Source organism: Onychostoma macrolepis, chromosome 06 (assembly GCF_012432095.1).
Source record: "Onychostoma macrolepis isolate SWU-2019 chromosome 06, ASM1243209v1, whole genome shotgun sequence".
NCBI lineage: Eukaryota > Metazoa > Chordata > Actinopteri > Cypriniformes > Cyprinidae > Onychostoma > Onychostoma macrolepis.
In genome coordinates, this window is record NC_081160.1 from 25766193 (window position 1) to 25790025 (window position 23833).

The following is a 23833-nucleotide window of genomic DNA, read 5'->3' on the forward strand; positions in this document are numbered from 1 at the left end:
GATTTTGCTATCTTCATTTAGCATATGCAAAGTGACTTACAAATACTCAAAAACACAAGTAAAGCATGGGTATTGGTTGAAATATCACAAACAGGACAGCAGGGGCCATTGAGGTTACACAAAAACCTTGTCAACATCTGAACAAGCCCAGTCAGAGGTGATTACATGGAAAAAAAGTAGAAGAAAATAATCTGTTTAGTCTTCCAAGCATTTTATGCACTGCAAGCCGATCAGGGAATTTCTAGGAGATACGTTCTCTACTACAGGCTTTTGGGATTACCTCTGACACACCCTGTACATTTCTACTCTGATTACTTATTTATAGGATTTGAAAAAATTAAATAAAATAAATGCCAGAAGCCAGATGTTGTCTATATGAGCTGTACGAGTGTGTATGGAGTGGTGCTGAACCATGCCACTAATGTATCCTTAAACGTTTTCACTTTTATTTGCCTTTGAAGGCACCATGAAATCAAATCTGAAGTATCTGTACCTAAGCATAAAAGTGTTGGTGGTACAATAACATATACTCTATATATATATATATATATATATATAGCGACTTACAAATGAGGACAATAGAACCAATCAAACCAACAAAAGTAAGTGTAATATGTAAGTGTTGTGACAAGTCCCACTTAATCTAACGCAGTACACGTATCAAGATTTTTTTTTTCATAATAAATTAAAAGAAAACAAGTAGATAGAACAGAAAAAGAATAGAGAACACTAGTGTTAGAGATTTTTTTGCATTAAAAACAACAAAAAACTATTGAAATATGCTGCACATTTGCACTTATTTTCATTTGCCTCTCTACACTGAAAGCAAAAATGTGTACAATATGACAATTGCAGCCAATCTGAATTTCATGTAAATGCTAGAACTGCTCTTGTGCCATCACGCTTCCTGCCTGTTTGTCTCCAGAAAGATCCACTCCAGACAATACAAATCTTGTTAGCGAGACGTTTTAAATTGGATAACATGTCAAAGTATAATCAGATAACAATCAAAGTGCAATTTATCAAATCTTCACCTCGGATTTGCCTCTCTGTATTGAAACACCGTCGTCTTGGGGTTCAGACTGTAGTCTCTAATCATTTTAGCATGCATGAAAAATTCATTTGTAACAATTGCCATTATTTAACGTCTCATTTTCCAAAAGGTTATCCAATTTTATATTGACTTTTTAAGAGCATGCATTAAAAGGTTCTGGTTGATTCATGCATGGAAGGATTTCTGTCAAATCAAATATACCATCAAACGCAGCTAGATTTTTGTTAAAAACATTCAGATTAAACAGCCTTATTACTACACCAGTGCTAATGACGCAAAATTGTGTGTGGTAAAAACTAACAAGCGCTTTGAAGACGGTTTTCAAAAGCAGAAGAAAAGCGACAAATGCTAATCAAGACTGTCATTTGGGAGCTTTTGAGTGTATTTGTTGTTTCTTTCAAATGTCTTTAAGAGAGAACCACCAGCCACAAAGAGGCGGTTTCCCCATTAGCGAACGCCGCAGTGTTCTCTTACTCCAGGGTTATTAGCGTGGCTCTAATTCCCTAAGAGCTGTTGTCCCCACACAGCCACAGCGAGCTGCCTGTTTGTTTGAAGATAATTTTACCCTAGTCTTCCCATAGCCCCTCTTTCCAGGGCTGAGAATGGGGGGGGGGAAATGGTTGTCTGAGGCTTTTAAAAAGACTCCAGGTCCTATAATTTTCATCCAATTCAAACTTCATTTGTGCTGAAGTACTCTGCAAATGCTGTCATTATGGCATACAATACTATGGCTCAGTTAGAAGGGCATCAGACTCCATTAAGCAGGGGAACGAAGGAGTCTCTTAACCGTTGTCGGCTGCCTGACAAAAAAGAGGGAGAGTGAGTGAGCAAAGAGAGAGAGTGTTTTGCAAATGACAAAATGAGCATCTCAACCAAAGTCTCAACCAATATTTGCTACAGAATTGCCAAAACACACAAATAGTTCAATGCCTAAGGGGAGAAGAACCCTACTACTGCTACTGGGCTGATATTTCCTAATCAGTGTGTTAAGGCATTAAACTATAGATAGATCTATTATTCACAGTTTTTAAACTGTCTGAGAAATCAAAGGGAACAGTTTGTGTCAAATGCTGGTATATGCACACTTGTCACTTATATGAAAACTTGAACTCTTCTTAAACACCAGAGAAAAGCACTGTTAAGATATTTCTGTAATTTCTGCAGTTATTTACTGTATATCGCCCAGTATAACACTGCAAATTCCCTTAACTGTAATAACTGTATAACTGTAATACCCTTTGCATCATGGGAATTTTCTGTGACGTCAGACCCCACATACAGAGACTTACTGTATTTTTTAAAATTGCTGTATAATACTGTATTTGCTGTAACAGCCTCTTTGGCGCCATTCTATTGTGGTTGTTTTATTTTCCTAATTTCTTACCGTGTCTATAACGCCGCAACAGCTTGGGACTGACTACACTGGACGTGTTACATCGCTTGTAATGATTGGAAAATCCATTTGTTCTTTGTCTCAGAAACAGCGCCAGCGCTTGGAGTGCATCTGTACGTCAGAAATATACCGGGGCATCACTTTACTGTCTGCATCCACTGTAGATACTAGTATATAATATTACTATATATACACACACACTACTGTATATATAATGGGTTCTATATTGTTTTTTATCGAGTCGCATAGTTTTGCCTCGGGGATGAAACTGCGAGAGTGGAAGAGCTCCGGAGAACATCTGCGCTGTGTGTCGATGGACCTTACGAGATAATAAGACCAGCAAGCAAGATAAAACTATATGTACGTTTGTCTGTGTTTGTGTCAGATTTTTGCACACCAGTTTACCTAACGTTAGTAACATTTACCCGTCAACATGGCAGTAACAAACTTACTATGGTAAACTGCGCTGTTGTTTCAAACGACTTTTGTCAGCTTATTGAATTAAGGTACCGAATTAAATTTTTTTACATATTAACATTAGGTTAACGAATGTGAAATTTTGTTGAGGTGTTAGTTAATGTTGGCCAACTATGGTTTTGAGAGGTTTGTGTGTTCTATATGGAGTTTGCCTTTTAAAAGTGTGCCATTTCTACTACTTGTTTTTCAGAGAAGACATTTCTGTCACTAACAAAGTGGATGGTGAGCAAATGTGGTGGCCACGTTTTGGAGCAGCACCTGGGTTTTGCAGATGTTTGTCTTTTTTCTCCATTATGTTTCTGTTGCCTAAAGATTCTTTGTGAGGATAAATCCAGAGGACACAACATAATGCACTGCAAAACGTCCTAAGATAGGAAAAATGGTGAAGATGCACTGTTCCAGCATTGGAAGACTATATTTTTAAGTGTTATACATGCAATGTTTTAAATAAAGAATTTGATATTTTGTAATTGCGTCTGTTTTAACTGAATGCCAGTAGTACCTTTGTAGAGTAATAATAAAATGAATTCTATATAAAAATAATGAATTCTATATAAAAATAATGAAATCTATATTAAAATGAATGAATTACAGTAGTATACTGATGAATTGGATTTTTTACAGTAATTTACAGTTTGCAACTGTAAATAAAATGCAGTTTGCTACTGTAAATCTTAATTACTGTAAAAACCCTTTGAAATATCAAACAGTGAGGGTAGACATTTTCCTGAAGACTGACTACAATAGCTGTTCAATAATGATAATAATAAGCACAAGAGGGAGGAGACTATTCTATTCATTATATTGTTATTTGTATTTTGTTTTACACATACAAAGGTGATTTTTCTAAGTTGTGTGTGTATATATATATATATATATATATATATATATATATGTGTGTGTGTGTTAATTAAATAACATCCTATTAAAGGATAATCAAAAAATAAGTAAAATCAAATTTATTATCATCTAGTTTTCTAGTATCAATTTTGCTATTGGCAATGCAATTTTAAACTAATATAAAACACACTAAAACTTAATTATGGAAAGTAATACTGAAAGATAGAAAACTTTTACCAATAAGCCATCAGGCTTATGACTGAACCCCATACTCACGCAACCCAGCCTCTCTCTGTAATATTAATCACTGCTTCTCTCTGACTTTGGCTTCTCTGATGGAGTCATATTCAGTGAGGCATATCCTCTCTCTCCTGACTGCTTTTTCTGTCACATGTTTTCAATTACTATTGCCAGAACACACAAAGAGAACCAGTGCCATAATTCAATAAGGACACAAAGGGAAGAGGGCAGGAGGAGCCCCCTTCATTGTCAGCGTAACGGGTGAGTGACAGTGGCCGTTCTGCATCTTTCTCCCAGAAACCATAACAATGAATTCTAACTTTGTACCCGCCATTCAAATGTTGACACCGGGACCCCGCAGGGCCTTCAGGGGTTGTGTTATATGTGAGGGTGTGTGTAGATGTGTGATGGGGCGGAGAGAAAGGGTCTTCAACCGTGGCCCTCTAAAACAGCCACCTTTTGGAAAAAAAAAAAAGCACACACATGGCTGCTGATCCACAGCTCTCGCATAGACAGAAGCAGAACAGCACACAAAACAAAATGAGGCAAATACAATAATTGGTGCATAACAGCAATATTACATGAAGCTCTACATTTTAAATCATTCGTATTTCATGTGAAATTGCCCAAATCAAATTTGCTCTTACATGTATATTTAGCTCCAGGGTGCATTTATGAATTAAAGCTATTACTAAACCAATCCTTTAACTCAGAATGTAATGTGCAGAAATAAACCACAGTGTGCAAGCAGAACCAGCTTAAGGTGCTATATGGTTTCTAATGGGTCACATTTGGTCCTTTATAGTCATTAACTCATCTAAACTATTTATTTGTACTTATAAAGCACATATTCTATGACCATATTCTACATCCCTAATCCTACCCAATAACTACCATACTAAGCAGTAATTAGTTGTTTATGGAGGCAAATGTCATTGTTAATAGTTAATTAATATAGCAAGATTTGTACCTTAAAATAAAGTGACCCCAAAAAAGTATGAATGGTGCATGAATATAAATAAAAAGTGATCAAATCATAATAACTAAAGATCAATGAACAAGCAAACTAAATCTATATCTATCTATATTCTGCATTTTAGTCTGCAGACTAGGTGATTAATTGAATATGGTGTCCATCATACTAACTGGGTTCACTTGTTTCCTCAAATTCCCACATACTCTCTTCCTTTCTTTGTTTTTTGTCTTGTTTTCTCTCAGTGGGGAGTGAAGAGTGCTATTATGTTCAGTAGTATTAGTGTCTCGAGGATGATGGAGATTCATTACCCACAACTCTACTTTGATGTTTCTTCACAGCTCACCAAACACCAGCACCCTAATGAGGCAAACAGGTGAGCAGGGAGCCACACACACACACACACACACACACACTCATATCAACAATTTACAAGTGCACAATGTCAAAGAACCTAAAAGAGCTATAGACTGGCTTGTGAACCTGTTCATCATATCCAACTGTTCATTAACAACCCAAAAATTGAGGTAGAACCAAAAGAAATGGCACGATAAGGGCATCAATCAAACTAAAGAACATGTGCCTCTAACCTAACTAAAGAAAATTTGACTGCTGCTGTGGTTTTATGCAAGTTAGAGTCTAGATATTCCCTCAGAGCAGCCTTTATGTCGTTGGGAATATGGGAAGAGAGACAGAGCTCAAGTGAAGTGGGCCTTTTGTTGTTCTATAATGCGATTATCATAAAGGCTTCACTGTAGAACCAGGTTAGGCAGAATGGAAGTTTCAGCCATCATAAACTGACCAGTGCGTCAGCAAACAAGAGGTTCAGTGCAGCTAAACAAGAGAGATTAGCTTAAGGTTATGTCACAAATCCAATCAGTGAACTGGTTTAATGCACAGATTTACATAAACCTTATGCACTGATCTCTGTCCACTGTAATCTCACAATTTGTTTTCAGGTTGCATAAAACTGAAGAATCGACTTGACTTGAAATGTCACAGTTATACCCTCATCCTAACAAAAATCTTGGAATCATAAGATTTCACATACTGTGAATTACCTGCAATACAAAAAAAGATGAATGAGCATGGCATTAATACTTATCTATGAAATGTCTATACACACAGAAGCTACTGCAGAGTACATGATAATATAATCAAACTATTATTAATATATCACTTAAAGTGTTGAGACTAGATTTTTTAGAGATAGCAGTGATAGGAGAAATTATTTTTGAAGTTTTAGCTCCCCCTATTGGTAACAAGTTTTGACAGAGTACTGTAACCACATATTCATGATTGGGGGGTAAAGAGCCATTAAAAACCCACCGCTCAGAAATCTGTGAAGGGGGAACTATGGACTGTGGAGGTTACAACTCAAATTTAACTAAAAAGTGATTAGCAATTCTTTATATTTTTCATGAAAAAAAAGTGACCATGTTATTGATATTTGCTGTTTTCTCATATCATTCATTGTCTTTAATAAATAACAATGAATAATGTTTTATTTTATACATAAAATAATAATAAAAGATAAATAGAATATTAATATTTGTACTATATTTTATTCCTTAGTAGTAGCATCGCTAAATTAAAACATTTTTGTGCTCTTGGTGCTTAAAGACATGCTGTTGAATCACTGCGAACTTTCATCATCTTAGGGCATCCTGCTTCTTAAAAAAAAAAAAAAAAAAAAAAAAAAAGAAATTAGATATTTGACAAACCTCTTCAAACCAAGGTGAATAATGGGTGTGAATATGTCGAGAGTGTGAAAAAGGCCAGAGAAGGGGAAAAATGTGTGTGTGAAAACAGAGTGGAAAGTTGACAGTGTCTGGGAGTTTATAGCAAACTGAGAATCTGTGCAAACAGTTTCAACAAGAGAGCAAATCCCAGACATAGCAAGACAGATAGAGAGGGAAAGAAAGAGAGAGCAGGTGGAGGAGGTCTACTGTTTGCTTGCTACATTCAACGGCATCTCATAAATCTTCCCGGAACTCATCACAACACTCCTCGGGACGTCTCTGTTATTCCCTGCTCTCCCATGCGATTCCCTCTTTATCTTCGGCTGAAGGTTCTTTCTTTACCTGTCTCTAAGTCTGTGATCTTCTATCTCTCTCACACTCTTTCTTTCTATGCTGTTCTGTTCTGCTTTTTCCACTCACTAGGAGGATTTTTCTCATCTCTACCCACTCCACTCCCTCTGAATCTCTCTCAGATTTCATTCTCATGAACCCCCTCTGAGTCCATCTGGACATACAGTGTGTGTGAATCATCCAGCGTGTAACTCTGCCCTCAGGATATGTTAGACCGCCAAAAATATCCAAACACATCTCCCTCCCATCAATGCTCACTTTCCCAAAAGCTACTGTACCTTTCTCGGCAAGAACAATAAGAATCTGTGAGTGTGTCTGTCTTTATGAGGCAACCAGGAGCAACACAATCTCAAAGGCAAATCGCTGTGTCATCACCAGCATTTAGAGCTAAAAAGGATAAAAATCAGGTGTTATTGGATTTTTATCCTTGGATTGTGCTAGAAATGATATGCAAGAGTGTTGCATAGTTCACAATGATTCAACAGCATGTCTTAAAACATCAAGAGCACTTAGCCATAAAAAGGAATACATTTCTATTTTCATTTTGTGATACTACTACAAATAATATTAATAATAAACAAATCCACAAATAAATTATTTTAATGTACTTTAATTTATATGTACAAAAATAAAATAAAATAAAATGTCTGACCATGCCGGTACTGAATCTGTCTCATAGTATCCTAAAGTAACTAAATTATTTCTACTAAATTCAATGAAATCTTTAGTTTATCCACAATTTCTCCTTACAACATCTTTTTGCATTCAAAATCTGCGCTACTGTGAGTGAAGAAAAAGCAATTCTACTGTATGTGGTCAATTCTACTGAATCACCTTAAACAGGATTACATTTAAAATGATATCAGGAATAAATCATTAAATTACTTACTTGTTCTAAAATTTCATGTTGGAGAAACCATTTTCTATCACTTCTGACTGCATTCTTCTCAAAAATCTTTAGACAAAGACAGATGTGCTCCTCTCCACAAAAGCACGGCTGAACTTTCTATTAACTGTTTGTTGAGTTAAACAGCCCTTGAGGCAACCAAAAGAGCATTATGTGATGTCTGCTGGTTGTTTGGGGTCGGATACAGAACAAATGTCACTGTCTGCTCTGAGCTTGACCCTCATATTCCTTAAGCCATACAATAGTACATTTCAACTTAACAAACACTGTCAGAAACCACAACAGTCTGCCTTACAAGCCAAGCTCTTCAAACACAGACAGAGCCTATATTAAACACAAAGACTCTCAGAAAAGAAAGTCAGAGACTACAGAGATAAAAGCCTGTGAATCACACAGAGTAAAGCCACTACAATGACAGCTGCACAAAAAATGTTCTGCTTTTTTCCTCAAGTATGTACTGATGATGAGCTTTGTTCATCACTGAACTGAACTGCTACTTCAGTTATACAATTATTGCTCATGCATGAGTAAAATTAAAGAGAATAATTGCAAATAGCTTCCATTATCTTTCTGCCACTTTAATGTTTACCATAGTGGTACCATAATACAATACTGGTAAGATCATCATGACACGGTGCATTCATGGTATTTATATGGCATTTATTCAATGTACTTCAAAAGACTACTATTATAGCATTGCCCCGAAAAACATGGCAACACCACAGTAATTGTTTGGGAGGTGATTATGAGTGTTGACAAATGCAAACCTTCCAATGGCATACATACAATTGCAAAAAGACAAATTAGCACGTGTAAGTACAAATTTAAGGTCTTATCTCTTTCAAATTCTCTCTAAAATAAATGAATGAATTAATAAAAAATACAAGTACCAAAGGTTTTATTTTACTTTTGTAAATGTTTACTAAAATAAAAACTGGAATATAAAATAAAAATGAAATATAAAATAAATATAATAAATAGTATTAAATATTATCTTTTTAAGATTTTAATTGATTGTTACAATATGATTATTCAAGCAAGAATCAGTCATTAAAATCACAATTATCTATACCCAAAATAATAAAATTTGCAAAGAAGGAGTGCTCTGAATGTTTCTGGAAAATAATTTGCACTGACTTGTCCACTAGAGGGATCTCCTCTCCTCCTGTCTAATTCACCTCCACTGCAATGGTTGAATCCAGCTGGTCCCGAAGGCAGGGCAAACAACATCACATTCCCTCAGTCTCTTAAAAACAAGACATTGTAACAGGTCAACAGAGACCTGCTTCAACAGACAACAGCCCAACTTAAGCGCCAAAGCACATTTTTCAGTGAGCACATAAATATTTTACAGTAACGGCACACCTGGCACCTAACAGCCCGTAAATCCTCGCGCCCTGACAGAAACAGTTGTGTAATGCAGAGTTGGGTGCACTTTGCTGGAAAATACACAGGGTAATGTAATATTTGCCACCATAATGCTTAAACTAGTCTTTGTGTTTTGACATAGACGAGGCAAAAAGATCTGGAATGAATGAAGCATGAGCAGTTTTGATTGAAGTTTCACTGTTGGTCAGAAAAGGTCTGCTTCGTTCAAGGATACAAACATTCTTTAAGCATTTTAAGACCATGAACCCAGACACATAAACAAGTGACAAGTCTGATGTCAATGATTTGACACAACATATGGAGAGAGAGAGAGAGAGAGAGAGAGAAAGAGAGAGAGAGCTCTCAAATCTCATTCATGCTTGTAATCAATTCAAAAAAATGTTATTAATGTAAAACCAACTTAATAAATGTCTTATTTTCTATCCATTATATATAAAACAGTGATATTGATTCAGAACATTAAGCAATGGCATAGGATATTAAATATTTACACTACTATTTAAAAGTTTGGGGTTTGAAAGATGTGTTTTTGAAAGAAAAGGCTGCAATTATTTGACCAAAAATAAAATAAAAACATTAATATTCTGAAAATATATAAAGTAAATATATTACATAATATGTTTTAAAATATAATTTATTCCTGTGATGGCAAAGCTGAATTTCCACCAACCGTTACTCATCTTCAATGTCACATGATCCTTCAGAAATCATTGTAATATGCTGATTTGGTGCTCAAGAAATATTTCTTTATCAATGTTTCTTATATATATATATATATACATTTATTTTATTTATTTTTTTTCCAGGATGCTTTGATGAATAGAAAGTTCAAAAGAACAGCATTTATTACAAATATAAATCTTTAATTGATAGATTGATGTTTTTATCATCAATTTTGATATTCTTACTGGGAAAAAAAAAAAATCTTACTGACCCCAAAATTATGAATAGCTGTATAAATATTAAAATGCTTACTTATAAATATATCCAAAACATATGGGAGACTATGAGAGTGACCAGCTTATATATCAGTTAATTTCAGGTTTATTACATTCTTTCTTACGACTAACTAAAGACAGGAAGCACCTGGGTGCAGAGGCTCTAGCAGGAGTGCAGCTGGAATGTTTGTGTGTATGTGTACAGTCATGCCATGCCATGCCACACAAACATCTCTCCCATCATTCAGCACAGAGACACCTCTGTCTCCAATGGAGTTTAGCATAGTTTGCATGTGTATCCATGAAATAGCTCAAACTAAAAACAAAATTTAAACATGACATTTGTCATCTTTTGAAAGTTTGAAGTTATGAAAGATTATGCAAACACACCATACCACAAAAACCAGGTTATAGTCCAAAGCCTTCTAGCCAATGAAGAAAGGCCATTTTATTGAAGTCAAGTTGCAAAAACATCCCAGTACTACGTCACAACATAAAAACCTTCACACGTCCGCCCACATTCAGACGTCAACAACACCTATTCAGAGTTCAAAAACTTGGCCTGTATAGTCATTGTAAGGTATTAAAGGGGTCATATGTTTTCCTTTGTCTTTGGAGTGTTACAAGCTGTTCGTGCATATATAAGATCCATAAAGCTGCAAAGATTAAAGTCTCAAACCCAAAGAGATATTCTTTCTAAAAGTTAAGACTCATCCACACCTTCCTATAAATGCTTCATTTAAACACGCCTCCACAAATCTATGTCATTGTGTGGGAACATTTGCATAACACTGCCCAAATGTATACGTAAAGAAAGGCGGCGGCGTAACTTTTATTCTCGCTGCCGCCATGTCGTGGAGACGCTGTGTGTTTCCAAATATGGTTAGGGGCGTAGTATTTCCATCAAACGCTTGACGTATTCAGCCAATCACAATGCACTGGATAGGTGGCCAATCAGAGCACACCATGCTTTTCCGAATGATGAGCTTTGTAAAAATGCAGCGTTTCAGAAAGGCAGGGCAGAGAGGAGAAACAATAATGTACGGTATGTGGAATATAATGTGTTTTTTGAACCTTAAACAATGTAAACACATTACATTACATTACACCAAATACACAAAATAATGTTATTTTTAGCATTAAGTTTCTGTTATCATTTACTCACCAAACCTGTATGACTTTCTTTCATCTGCGAAACACAAAAGAAGATATTTTGCATTGATGATAATGCTGGTAACAGATAATAGAGACATTTCTCAAAATCTTCTTTTATGTTATACAGAAGGAAATCATAGTTTTGCCACAATACAAGGCTCAGTAAATAATGACAAATAAAAAGTAAATAAAGAGTTTTCATTTTTGTGTAAACTATACCTTTAATGAAGAAGTGGGACAGATACTTTGTAAATACTCAGAAGAATGATACACCAAAGGTCCACCAAAGAGGTGCTCTCAAGCTCTCATTCATTCAGTTCAGAACATTCAGACACAATCACAACGATGTTTCAGACACCATGTTTAAATAAGCACAAACAAAATTTGAGAGCTATAAAGGAGGTGAAGCTTTCAGCAAACGATGATTTAAGGAAGCAATTTGTCCAAAAAGACTTGGAACACAGTGTATGAGTCTTTAAAACAGCCAAAGTAAGCTTTAGAAGACCTTTAATACCTTTGAAAAGAGCAGCCTTAACATTCTGTTAAATAACTTGGAAAAAAACAAAACAATGAATGCAGGTCTGCAATGACTAATGATAACAAAATGTTCATTTCTGCATTAACTATTCCTTTAATAGGCTAAATAAAGCCTTAATATCTGTTTTTCTTCTGTCTGTGTGGCATTAGAACTCAGCCGCTGCACAAGTGTGGGTCTGTGCGTAAGTGTGTCCTACTTGCCGTATGGTGTGTGGCTTGGCCTCACGGAGACAGGAAAGGGAACCGAATGTGGCCGCGGCAGCACGGAGTCCAGCAGCCTACAGTAAACAGCTCTTTCCCAAACTGGCCTGCCTAAACACCAGTAATCCCCACCACCTCGAAGACAGGCCATCTGTGGCATAGAAAAAACAGCGTCCACAACGACAACCGGAGCTGTGTGAGTGTTTCAGCATGCTTATATGAGGAGGGAGGCTAAGTATACATGACTTAGCTTTGCTAAACTTCTCTTTCTTGGAAGAACATTCGGTACCACACACTCTGAAAATACCTCTCATGTGTGAGGCACTAGGATGAAGCCAAGTGCTGTGAAGACTGTTCGGAAAAACGATGTTTTCTTTAACTAACTTTAAGTCCACACACAGTGACATCATTACCTCCTTTGAGACTATTTTTTTTAGCAGTGCTTACTACTTCCATTCTTCATGCATAGGGTTAGAGATCTAAACATGCGTCTAAGCTTAAGTATTAAAATTATGAAGTACAGGAAGTAGCAACAGATCATTTCTTGCATATCTGCAAATCTGTTTTAAAAAAAAATTAAATGTAGGGCGGGACTAGATGGAGGTCAACCGTGAGTCTGCAGTCAATTGTAAGAAAGAGACAAGGTTTAAGCAGAACTAAATTATTTGAGAAGTCTGGCATACATCAACTAGATAGAAGTTTTGTCTATAAAATGAACCGTATGCATGGATGAATCATTCAAAATAAAACCATTAAGACATATTTAGAAATTAGATGGTGTGAATTTCCATTTCATGCCGACTTTAATGTTTCACTTTTGTGCTTTAGACATAAATGATACCTTAAATTAGCCAGCTTGTGTAAAAGAGGTATGCTATTACTTTTATAAGCAATTATACTTTCACCTCATGAACATTAAAAACAAAAGCCAAATCAATCTCATCATATACATTAAAGGAAGGAGACGACAATATCATGAAGACTTGGGGAACAACCTCACATCCAAACTGCAAAATCTAGACATTTGCATTGGCAAAAACACATTATCTTCATAAAATATAAAGATCTACCTCAATATTTTAGCCTAAACAAGTTTTACATTGTAATTCCCTGCAGTTTACCTATATGTTTTGCTTTGGACTAGGTTACATTTTAACTTGGAATAATAACTTCTCTAACTAGAAAGGCTCTGATGTTAGTCATTCCTCGCAGTGATGGAGGTTAATACGGGCAGCACATGCAGTAACCTGACAACAGACCTCCCTCTAAACCTAGAGAGAGCCATACAATCCTAGACATCGACCAATGGTTGATGAGTACAATGGATTTTTATTTGGATAACACAAAAATCACAATTAAAACATCACAACTCTGTCCACTTCATTGTGGAAAAATTGAGTTCAGTAAGACACATTCTTGGTAAAGTCAAGAATTTATGAGCCAAATGTTTCTCAAAGGGAAACACTTTTTACTTGTTGCGATGATTGATTAACATTGGATAGTGCAATAATCACAAACCTTCAGCTTTTGCAGCAGTCATCTTATATACATGTTCATCAGCTGTGAGTGATTATATCGCCCCTCGCTGACATGGGTCAAAGGTCGGTGTGGATCATTACATGTGTGAGCACATATAAGTGTAACGAGCAAGAGGCAAAGATCAATGTCAGATCCAGATCAGTCTGTTAAGTCTTAACACAAGATTATGCCCTGTGTGCCTGCTGCGGTGGAGATCTAAATCACCCCAGAGACATGAAACAGGAAATGTGTGGACACTAATGATTCTAGTCATGCAGGCCAAATGTTCGGTCACGTGAGATAAATACAACCTTTGTGAGAACATGTAAGCTCAAAATGATATATATAAGTTGTTAGATTTGTTTAAAATAAACACAGTGATGTCTTCATGCGTTTCAAAAATCCATAAAAGTAAAACATTTCTAATTTGCTTAAATTATTTTTTTTCAAAATGAAAAATAGATCAAAATGAATGATATTTAGTAGCACATAACCAATATAAATGGCAGAAACTTAATTTTTTATTTTCATTTATTTATTTTTATTGTTTAAAGGTCAAAAGAACTCAATGTGAAATATTTGTAGTTCACTTCATTTCTTTCGTAAAATTGAAAATATAACTTGCATATATATATATATATATATATATATATAAGAAAGAATAAATAAAGGTAGGGCTGCGATCGATTCAGATGTCTCGATTCGATTCGATTTCGATTCGCAAGCTCTCGATTCAATTCGATTCTCGATGTTTTTGATTACATTCAGTGAATATAGTTTTAATACAAATGCTATTGATATTTCTAAAAAATGAACAGGAAACATCAGTTTACAAATGGTGAATTAATAAAAAGAAAGAAATTAAGAGCCACAGGCCTGTATTTAAAACCTATTATTTTTTGTATAGGGTCCTTTTTTAAACAATAATGGGGCCCTAAAAAATATTATTTCTTAATTTTTATGGTAATCAGATGAAGGCATAAAACATTAATTTATCCTAATCAAATGAAAATTAAACCGTTTTATTTTTTAGCAAACAAAGTGCTGCACAACAGAGGTTTACTGTTAAAATTAAAAAGAAAACAAATGTGATCATTCCTTTAAAAATAAAGATTTATTTATATTTATTAATAGTAGTAGTAGCAACATTGTTGTTACATTGAGTCTTAAGATTGCTAAATAGTAAAAATATTTCTGACACCGTTTCTTCACGTCAAACAAACTTTTATTTTGACGGGTTACCGTGAGGAATTTGCAGCTGGTGTGTATGTGATATGACAGTAGTTTTCTCAAATTAAACGGTAAAATGCTAATGAAGTGACTCTCAGAGCAGCTGGAGATGATATTCGTGTGTTCATACCATCATACAGAGAGAGGGCAGAAGCTGAGAACACTGCAAGTGTAGTCCGTGCTTTAGTATGTGCAGTAAACAAAACAGTGCGTCGCGCCATCCGCTATTCATTCATTGTGGAAATCATGGTGCCTTATGCGTGATGTCAAATGCTTTTGCAGATTTGTAGTATTACTTAAGAATTTTACCTGAGCTTTGCAAATCACACACATTGCTTTGTTCTTGGTTCTTGTAAACAGTATCTCCGATAAGAACTGAATGAACGAACATCGCGCAAGGTAGATAAGAGGGTGACATCTAGTGTAGAAGATTCACATGAATCAGATCTTGTTTTAAATGTTTGCTGAAATAAATACCGGAAAAGATAGATTTGTGGCTTTTGAGAATCGATATCGCATCGACGTCATTTAAAAAAATCGATTAATCGAAAAATCGATTTTTTTGCCCAGCCCTATGTGCCACAGTTAAAAAAATCTTCAGACAGGCTCTGAACAAACAAACAAAAAAAATGATACTAAACTCACATTTACTACCAGTATCAATATGCCTGTTATATCATGCATTCCTGCAAAGAACTACTGCAACGTGAAAGAACAAGTGAGGTAATCCTTCTATCTGTGTAATGCTCAAAAGATAGCTGTTAAAAATGATACCTTAATACTGTACTTATCAGCATCTTACTATGCTACTTATCCCTTCTTCTCCCTTCTCTAATTTCCCATGTATCCAATTAACAAATTAGCCACTAGGCACCTTGATCTCTGATTAGGTCTTGTGCAGTGACCTCCGCAATCACAGTAATCCCCCTTTACACCCATACTACAGCTGCTTCCCATCCGGCAGTGCAGGGTGAACGTCAGGTGTGCTCCAGCAGATTAGCGGTAATCTGCTTTCTAATGAAAGCTAGGGTATACAGCAGGGGTGGACCATGGGCCCCATACCGTCTTTGAAGTCAGATCAGTGGGGTGGAATAAAAGGCATTCCCACTGACGGAGGAGATCCAGGGGGGCTGGAGCCTGACTCTAGACCTGACTCAAGGGCTGATAAGGCACGTCTGGGATTAGCAGATCCTTTTGCACCCCCTGCAACTCTTAATTTCGCCGTCTCGGTTTGCCTGTCTCTTGGCTTTTAATTGAATTAACGTCAGAATGGGTGAGTTGTAGAACATCTCAAGATCTTTGATGTGCTCATAAAGGTATTTCAGAATGAAGACTATTTCTTGGATGACATCCAACTTCTTTTATAAAGTTCAGCAAGAAGAAGAAAGGCTAAAGTAGAGAAAGAATATCTAAAGAGAAGGGAAATATCAGAAAGCCAACGAGAAACCCAGAGCTGGCACAGAAGGTCATAACAGTACAAAAACAGAAGGAAACCCAAGACCCTACAGAGACCACCGTAATAGAACAGACCCCATAACCAGAAGTATATCACTGGAAATGTAAATTGTAACACTAGCACATCATCTTAAATAACCTTAAACAATCCACCAGGGATTCTAAAGAAAACTCGGAAAATTCCATCCTAAGTTCTCGTTCCCAACAAAGCATTGCTTGACTTGGACTCACTGCACACACAGACATATGTGTGCTGTATTAATGCACAAATGACTGCATTAGCCATATGTCTCGACCACGCGGTCTGTAGAAGAGGTCAAGCATCACATCTGCCACCTAAAAACATCATCTCATTCACCACATGCTTGTCTAAATTGCCCTTAGCTGATCTCTGCAGTTTTACTTTTTCTCCTTCTCGCAACTGAACGACTGTATTAACATCAACATAAACTCACATACATCTCTACAAGGAACATTTCACCCCCAACCAAATTTAAACGATTTCTATTGTTATTTACTCGTTTCATGTTATTACAAACCCATAAGCTGTTTTTCATTCTATGGAACAAAAAGAGAGAATTTTGAAGAAACTTCAAACTGTTTCTTTCCCAAACAAAGATGGTTTATAGTGACCACTGGCTGTCAAATTCCAAAAGAATGCTAAAATAGCACCATAAAGTAGTCCAAATGACTATTATTCAAGTCTTCTGAATCCATACAATAGTTTGATGTGATAAACAGACAAAAATTTAAGTCACTCTCAAATCAGATTATTTATGCAACTCAGTATGCAGCTCCCAAATCAAATATGGCACATACTGTACGGTTGCTTTTCCTTTTTATGTTGTAGACATTTTTTTGGTCAGTATAAAATGTAATTGTATGAAAAAAGCTGAATATGAATTAGTTTCAACACGACAGAAGAAAGATAAAGCAGAGATAGGGAGCAACTAGAGCCCAGCCAAAGACATCGAGAGCCTCTCCAATGCCGTTCCACTCCACTGACGCCTTGCTCGGTTTCTGTGTTTCCCTTCCCATTTACGATCTTCAATCCGCACGCTCCTGTACACTGTAAATTACCATCTTTGTACAGAAATAGAACAGGATGGATGCTATGGACTTGTTCTTGGAAATCAGAAGTGCTGGTCTGAGCAGAGCTAGATTGAGGGCCCAGTGGAAAAACATATAAGGAAAACCAGCTGACTTAAGTTTCATGTCAATCAGAGAAGAAACTGTCCGTGAAAGCTGCCCAAGCCAGCTACAGTAAAAGAGTAAAAATATTACCTGAGCTGAGACATATACTTACTTCTAAGAGGTCTAAGATTTTATTTCAAGAGAAGACTGAAATGAATGCTTTATATGAATCTATACATGTATGAATTTATATATCATTATTGCACTACATTGACTGTATAAAAAGATAAAGAGAAAGAGGGAAAAAAGTTCATGTGAGGGCAATATGGCAGCAGATGGCTTTGGATGGAGCGAGTTAATTATCTTCACAATGTGCACCACTTGGCCTATTATTCAATCTCTTCTCACTACATACAAATACTGTCTCACATCTTCCACCCTGCTGACTCTTCATGTTCTTCGGCTGTTTGCCTGGAGCTTTGAAACTCCTCTGAAGTCTGCAGGGTCGCCCCATGAATTGTTATTTTCACTCTTGAGTTCTTTGAGTTCTCCTCTTAATAAACCCAACCCAATCCATCATAATTCTACACATAGCTTCAGACATGTCTTTATGTCTGTCCCGACCCTGAGTACTGGAAGTTCAACGCTACATCTAGAGAAGCGTGGAAGCAGGAAGTCCACATGCTGCCTGACACGCATGTCACTCATGCACTCTCCCATCAACCCCTGCTCTCTGAGAAAACAAGAACAGTTCCAAAAACTACTGCTCAGCTGCCACTAGTTATCTTACATCATCTTGCTCGGCCATTTCATTTCGTTACCCAGAATTCTCAGTGTCACGGCCCAGACCAAACCTTATAAACACAATTGGGTGAGGCGACTGTATGTTCTGTTTTTGTTGTTTTTTCTGCATAAGGGATGTTTATGCCAAACTGGTTGACCATGACTATTCTCAGAACATTTATTTAAACAAATATAATCTAAAATGTCTGTAAATATTGTGGGGCGAATTGCTCAGTTTGAGAAAACTGCATTAAATTCTACACTAATAAAAAAAAAAATCTGATACGATGGAACAAAAACGAAAAAGCACAGCAATTAAAGCATTTTTGGTCTGGACTAGACGCATTTAGGTTTGGAAAGAAAAATAAATCTGGGGCGAGGCATGATATAGTGATAGTTTTGTGGCATTATGATGTTGATAAACAGGAAAGCTGCCTTTTCTAATCCAAGATTCAAATATTAAGTTTCAAGTGGCTCACTGATGTGGCTGGCTCTTGTTAGTAAAACAATACAAGAAAAAAATAAAAATGATTATATTATATTATATCCGGCATATTCGCGGATTTCACTAACAGTCTAGTTGTAGCTAATTTCATATCGACTAATTAAGCAGAAAAATAGACAAAGAGGTGGAACTTTCCTGAAGCTTTCAGTGATTTTGCCAAGCAAGACATATTCCTGGATCAACATCTTTGTTGTTCCTGGAACAACATTATTCAATCAGATTTTAGGGTTAGGTTTTATGGTTAGGGTTAGGGTTAAGGCTGAGGTTTGGGCTTCAACAACATTCTTATCAACCTATCATTTGGTATAAAGAGTAGACCTAGTTATTGGTTATGGTTAGGACTATGTTTGTTTGACAAGAATGTAGTTCCAGAAACTGCAAAAGTTGTTGATTCAGGAACACATCCTGCTTGGCAAAATTAACTTTCCTAAAATACCATTTAACACTACTGAAGAAAGCAAAATTAGATTATACGGTTAAAATCAACATGAAATGGCATTCAGACCCCATTATATTTCCATTGTGTTTTTCAGATAGACAGAAATTAGTTTCAAACGCGGATTCAAGATGAAAAATATTCCTTCTAAATATACAGGAAAAAAATAACACCGATAAACCTATCAAAAAATGGAAATCTCCATTAAAAAGTTAACATTTCATGATGACCAAAAAGTAAAGGTGCACTAGTTAGCAACTAATGCCGAGTTCACACTGCACGATTTTAGCCCGATTTTTCACTCGCCGACAGGTTTTGATAAATCGCCGACAAATGCCCGACATCGGAGGCAAATCGGAGCTCGTTCACGCGAGTGACAATCGCGCAGTGTGAATTATCACAGACGTGATCTGAGGGAATCGCCAACACGTCGCCGACGCCCGTGAAATATTTGGCATGCTAAATATCTGGAGCTGTCGGCGATTCACAATCACTGTGTGCAATGATTTCTGACTGAAAACTACATCACGATGACCTTCAGCCAATGAGAGACAAAGATACAGGGCAGAGGGAAGTTCAGTGAGGAGTTATAGACCATATCAGTATTTTAATATGTTCAATTATATCATACAGAAACAAGCACAAACGCTTGACCAGCCGCAACATCAGCATAACAGTTACTGCAAATTATTATTTACCACTCTTTGCAGAACACAATCCCTGCATCTCCCTCCTGCATAATCTGTCTTTCTTTTTGTAGCTGGAAATCAGAGCACAGACAATTTGCAGGCTATATTTTTTTAATACTTCCAGTCTCGCTCGAGAACAACGGTCTGACACACGCAGGTTCTCGCGTTATTTCCTTATCACTTCTCGCGTGTGTTTTGTTGTGAAACATGGTTTGCGGATCAGACAGAGTTGTCGGCGATTCTTCCTATTGTGAAATCGTGCAATGTGAAAGCCCCTGTCGCCGATCCATCGTGCAATGTGAACACAGCAGCGACTGAATGCTTCCCCAGATAGTCACGCAGTGTGAAAACAACAGCGATCCGACGAGTTTGAAAATCGTGCAGTGTGAACTTGGCATAAGAGCGAAAAGACCAAAGATCTTTAAGTTTCACTCTCATCTCCTTCCTGTCTTTCTCCTCCATACAGCAGAATGGTGTGTTTTTTGTCCTCCCTGTTTTGCAGGCTTCTTATCTGTCTTGCTTCCCAGCCAAGCATGTCTTCCCAGGTAGAGTCTGGTTGAGATAACGCTAGCCAGCGCGTGAGCGCGTGTGCAGCTGCGTGCGGAGGCGAGGGTCTCGGAGTCTGAGGTTAAGTGCTCAACATAATGCTGCTCATGACCTGTTGCTCGCCAGCCTCTCAGACTGACACAACTACAGCTTTCACTCTCTCCCTTTTGGCCCTAGAAGCGAGAAGCGCACTTACCCTCTCAAAGCCCTGACTAAAAGGCCCACTCTCTTTCTTTTATCCCGCAAATCCTGACACATCATTTTCATTGAGCCCGAGTATTCCCCTGATGGTTTACCTCCACCGTATCGCTTTGACGGCAATTACAAAAAAACCATGGGAAGTTGCTTTTTAACTACCGATTATGCTAACGAGATGGTCAGCCCAGGTTAAGGATCTATTATGGCTATGCCAGTGGTGGTCGGGAAAGATTACGAGTGGTTAAATGGCTCCTTTTTGCAAAAAGCAGAGGAACAGAGAGAAAAGATGGTATCAACTCACGTCCGCAAAGGGGCTTTGTTTGCCTGACAACGGGATTACAAGATAGTGGAGAGGTGGGAGGGAAAGCTTAGCTCCCAATGTTTCAAAAGACACAACTGCCCAAGGGTTTGTCAAAACAACATTATCCAGGGTATATTACACTTCTGCAGGATGAATAAAGCACAACAGAAACTCCACAGCTACTTACATGAAGGACTGCACACTTTATAGGTGAGAAGATTCAGATTTCAAGTCTTACCTGAGGAGAGAAAAACAGAAAGAGAGAGAAAAATAAAGAGATTAATAAACAAGTGACAAAGCATTACTGCATTTTATATCACAGTGCTGTTGAATGCCTGATTCTGATTGGCTGTACAGCTTGTAATAGTTCCAAGTCTGTTGGCCCCACATGACATTACATCACCTTCTCCCACTAAAGCACCTGTCTTCAATATTAGAACGGAATATTAGATTAATACATTTATTAAGTTAAAATTAAAAACAGGAATATAAATACACATCTAATAAAGTAACGTTACTACTACTGTACATTCTGACAAAAAATTTTTTGTGTCATACTCTGAATTATAGTTTATTATATATAAATAAATAATTTATTTTTATTATTTATTTTTATACATTTCTTAAATTATATTTTTATTGTAGTTTTATTAGTATATTTATTTATTAAGAATAACTGCACATAATTTATGTAATGATATGTCAACTCCCATCACACAATTTTTAAAGAAACTGGACTTTTTCCACGATTTCCCCAATTTTTAGTACTATTATTAGCAACACCAGAAAAAATAAAAAAAATAAATGGAAACTGCATTTAATACATGGGCAAAATATGATTCTTTTGTCAACACCAGGATTGTTTCAATCTGATGATGACAATCAATAAATGGAGTTGAAAGCATCTTGTAGTCTCAATTTATTCTTTTATTCATTCATTTACGTGACTTGAGTGATTTTAATTTTTTTGGTATGTGTGTTTTTCTCTTTTGTTTCGTCTCAGTGCTCAAATTTGCTAAGCAAAAATCATCGTTTAAAAAAAACAACAACAAAAAAAAAAAAAGCAACAGCATACCTACTTTGGGATATAAGTTTCTCTAAGATATTAGCAATAATAATAGCAAATCTTGCCTTGGCAAATGCCACTAACAATAGCACTTTTCTCTTGATGAAGTTTGACTGTAAAGCATTAGTGTGCTGCAGTATTTGGAGGGTCTGGTTTTATGCTGGTGTTAAATGCACGCTTGTTGGCAGTACAGCAGGGGGCTGGAAGAGTATGAAGGGCACAGTGTTTGCCTTATTTGGGGATGACTGGCTGTGTTTAATGAAGGACACTGGCCTTTCCAGAGTTGGCCGGGGAAACTACACTGAAAGGCATGCGCATACACAGAGGTTTTCTATTTGTCAACTGTAAATCTTACACTGAAATTCTTACTTGCTCTCACAGTAAAATATAACGTATACCTGCCATGCAACAGATTTTCAAGAGATCTCTTTAATGTCTCAACTATTTCTCTTACACAGTAATAAAACGACAGAGAGCAAATAGAGGCTTTAATCAAGTGCCCTGTTACTCAGACTTTTCTTCTGAGTAAAAGACCCTTTACAGTTTCAAAGGAGATCTTAAACTGTGCTCAGATTCCAATTTATATATTTAATACATAACATACCTAATAATCTAATCTATGGTGTCTACATTTAATTTCTAGCTCTATACTGCATGTCAACAAAGGTCTTAACTGTGTGTATTTTTATTTCTCCTGAAGAATTGCAGAAGAATTGCAGAAGAAACATCTGAGGAAAATATGATACTTTGATGTTGCTCTTTTAAAACTCAGGAGACAGTGGAATGCTCAGTTTTTTTTGAGCCACAAAACTTTGCTCTGGCAATCAACACTGTTTAACAACAGACAATTTAGAATCTCATATTAATTTGCAGATCTACTATTAGCATTCCAGTGCACACACTCACACTGAGGCAGGTGACTGCACATGTAATGGAGCATGTCAGCAGATGTCACATTAACAGCTAACTCTACGAGGACGATAAAGGCACCGTAACACTCTGCATTTGGGTCAATGCGGTGACTGCAGATTACTATTGAGCTTTTTGTTTAACAGACATTAAGGTTATCAGTACTCTCTTAAACTGTTGTTTTCTCTGTTAGTAAAATATATTTTGTCCATAGTCAAATAATGTAGAAAGAGAATGTGTAGGACTTTCGTAAAAGTGAAGTGTGCAATTGCTGCACCAAAAGGAACTGATTTTTTTCTTCTAAGCACACAAACAATGGAAGACATAGGATAGTTAGTGACAGGGTACGATAAAAGTATTTTAATATGGATAAAATAACACTTTTATTTCTAGGTGTATTACTAAAAACTTAAAACCAGAGAACAAATAGTGCACAATATATGTGACATTGCAACAAGCTCACTTGTAAAAGCTACTGTCTGTCTGGATTTCTGTCCCACTCACCCCCATCTACACACACACACACACACCAGTGACTGATGTTATAACCACAGGGTTCTGTTTTAATCCCTGCCGTCATCTTCAAAGACAGATTAGGGGTCTCGTAATGAAGAGATAGAAACAGAGAGAGATAGAGACGGAGGCAAAGACAGACAGAAAAGCTGATGTGCAGTTTATGTTCTCTAGTAATACTATGACTGAACTCTTTGGCTGCATTTGAACACTATTCCTCACATGAGAGCATAGATCACCTATGGACAAAAACATGCAAAATTGTACTTAAACACATGTAACTATGTACTCATAAAAAGCAATTTCCAGCCAATTCAAATTTTTAAAACTAAAATTTAGCTAGATGGATATCG

The 23833-nt window shown here is 36.6% G+C and overlaps 1 protein-coding gene across 4 annotated transcripts in view; it reads right to left on the reverse strand.

The window, feature by feature from the left end:
* pdzrn3b (PDZ domain containing RING finger 3b) overlaps positions 1–23833 on the reverse strand; it is a 90533-nt gene that overhangs the window by 28759 nt on the left and 37941 nt on the right. The window contains exon 2 of one of the 4 annotated variants that reach the window (XM_058778392.1): positions 21180–21230. The exons of the other annotated variants lie outside the window; for them this stretch is intronic. The gene's annotated coding sequence lies outside the window, so the exon portion shown is untranslated. The remainder of the gene's footprint in view (positions 1–21179; positions 21231–23833) is intronic. 4 annotated transcript variants of the gene reach the window in all.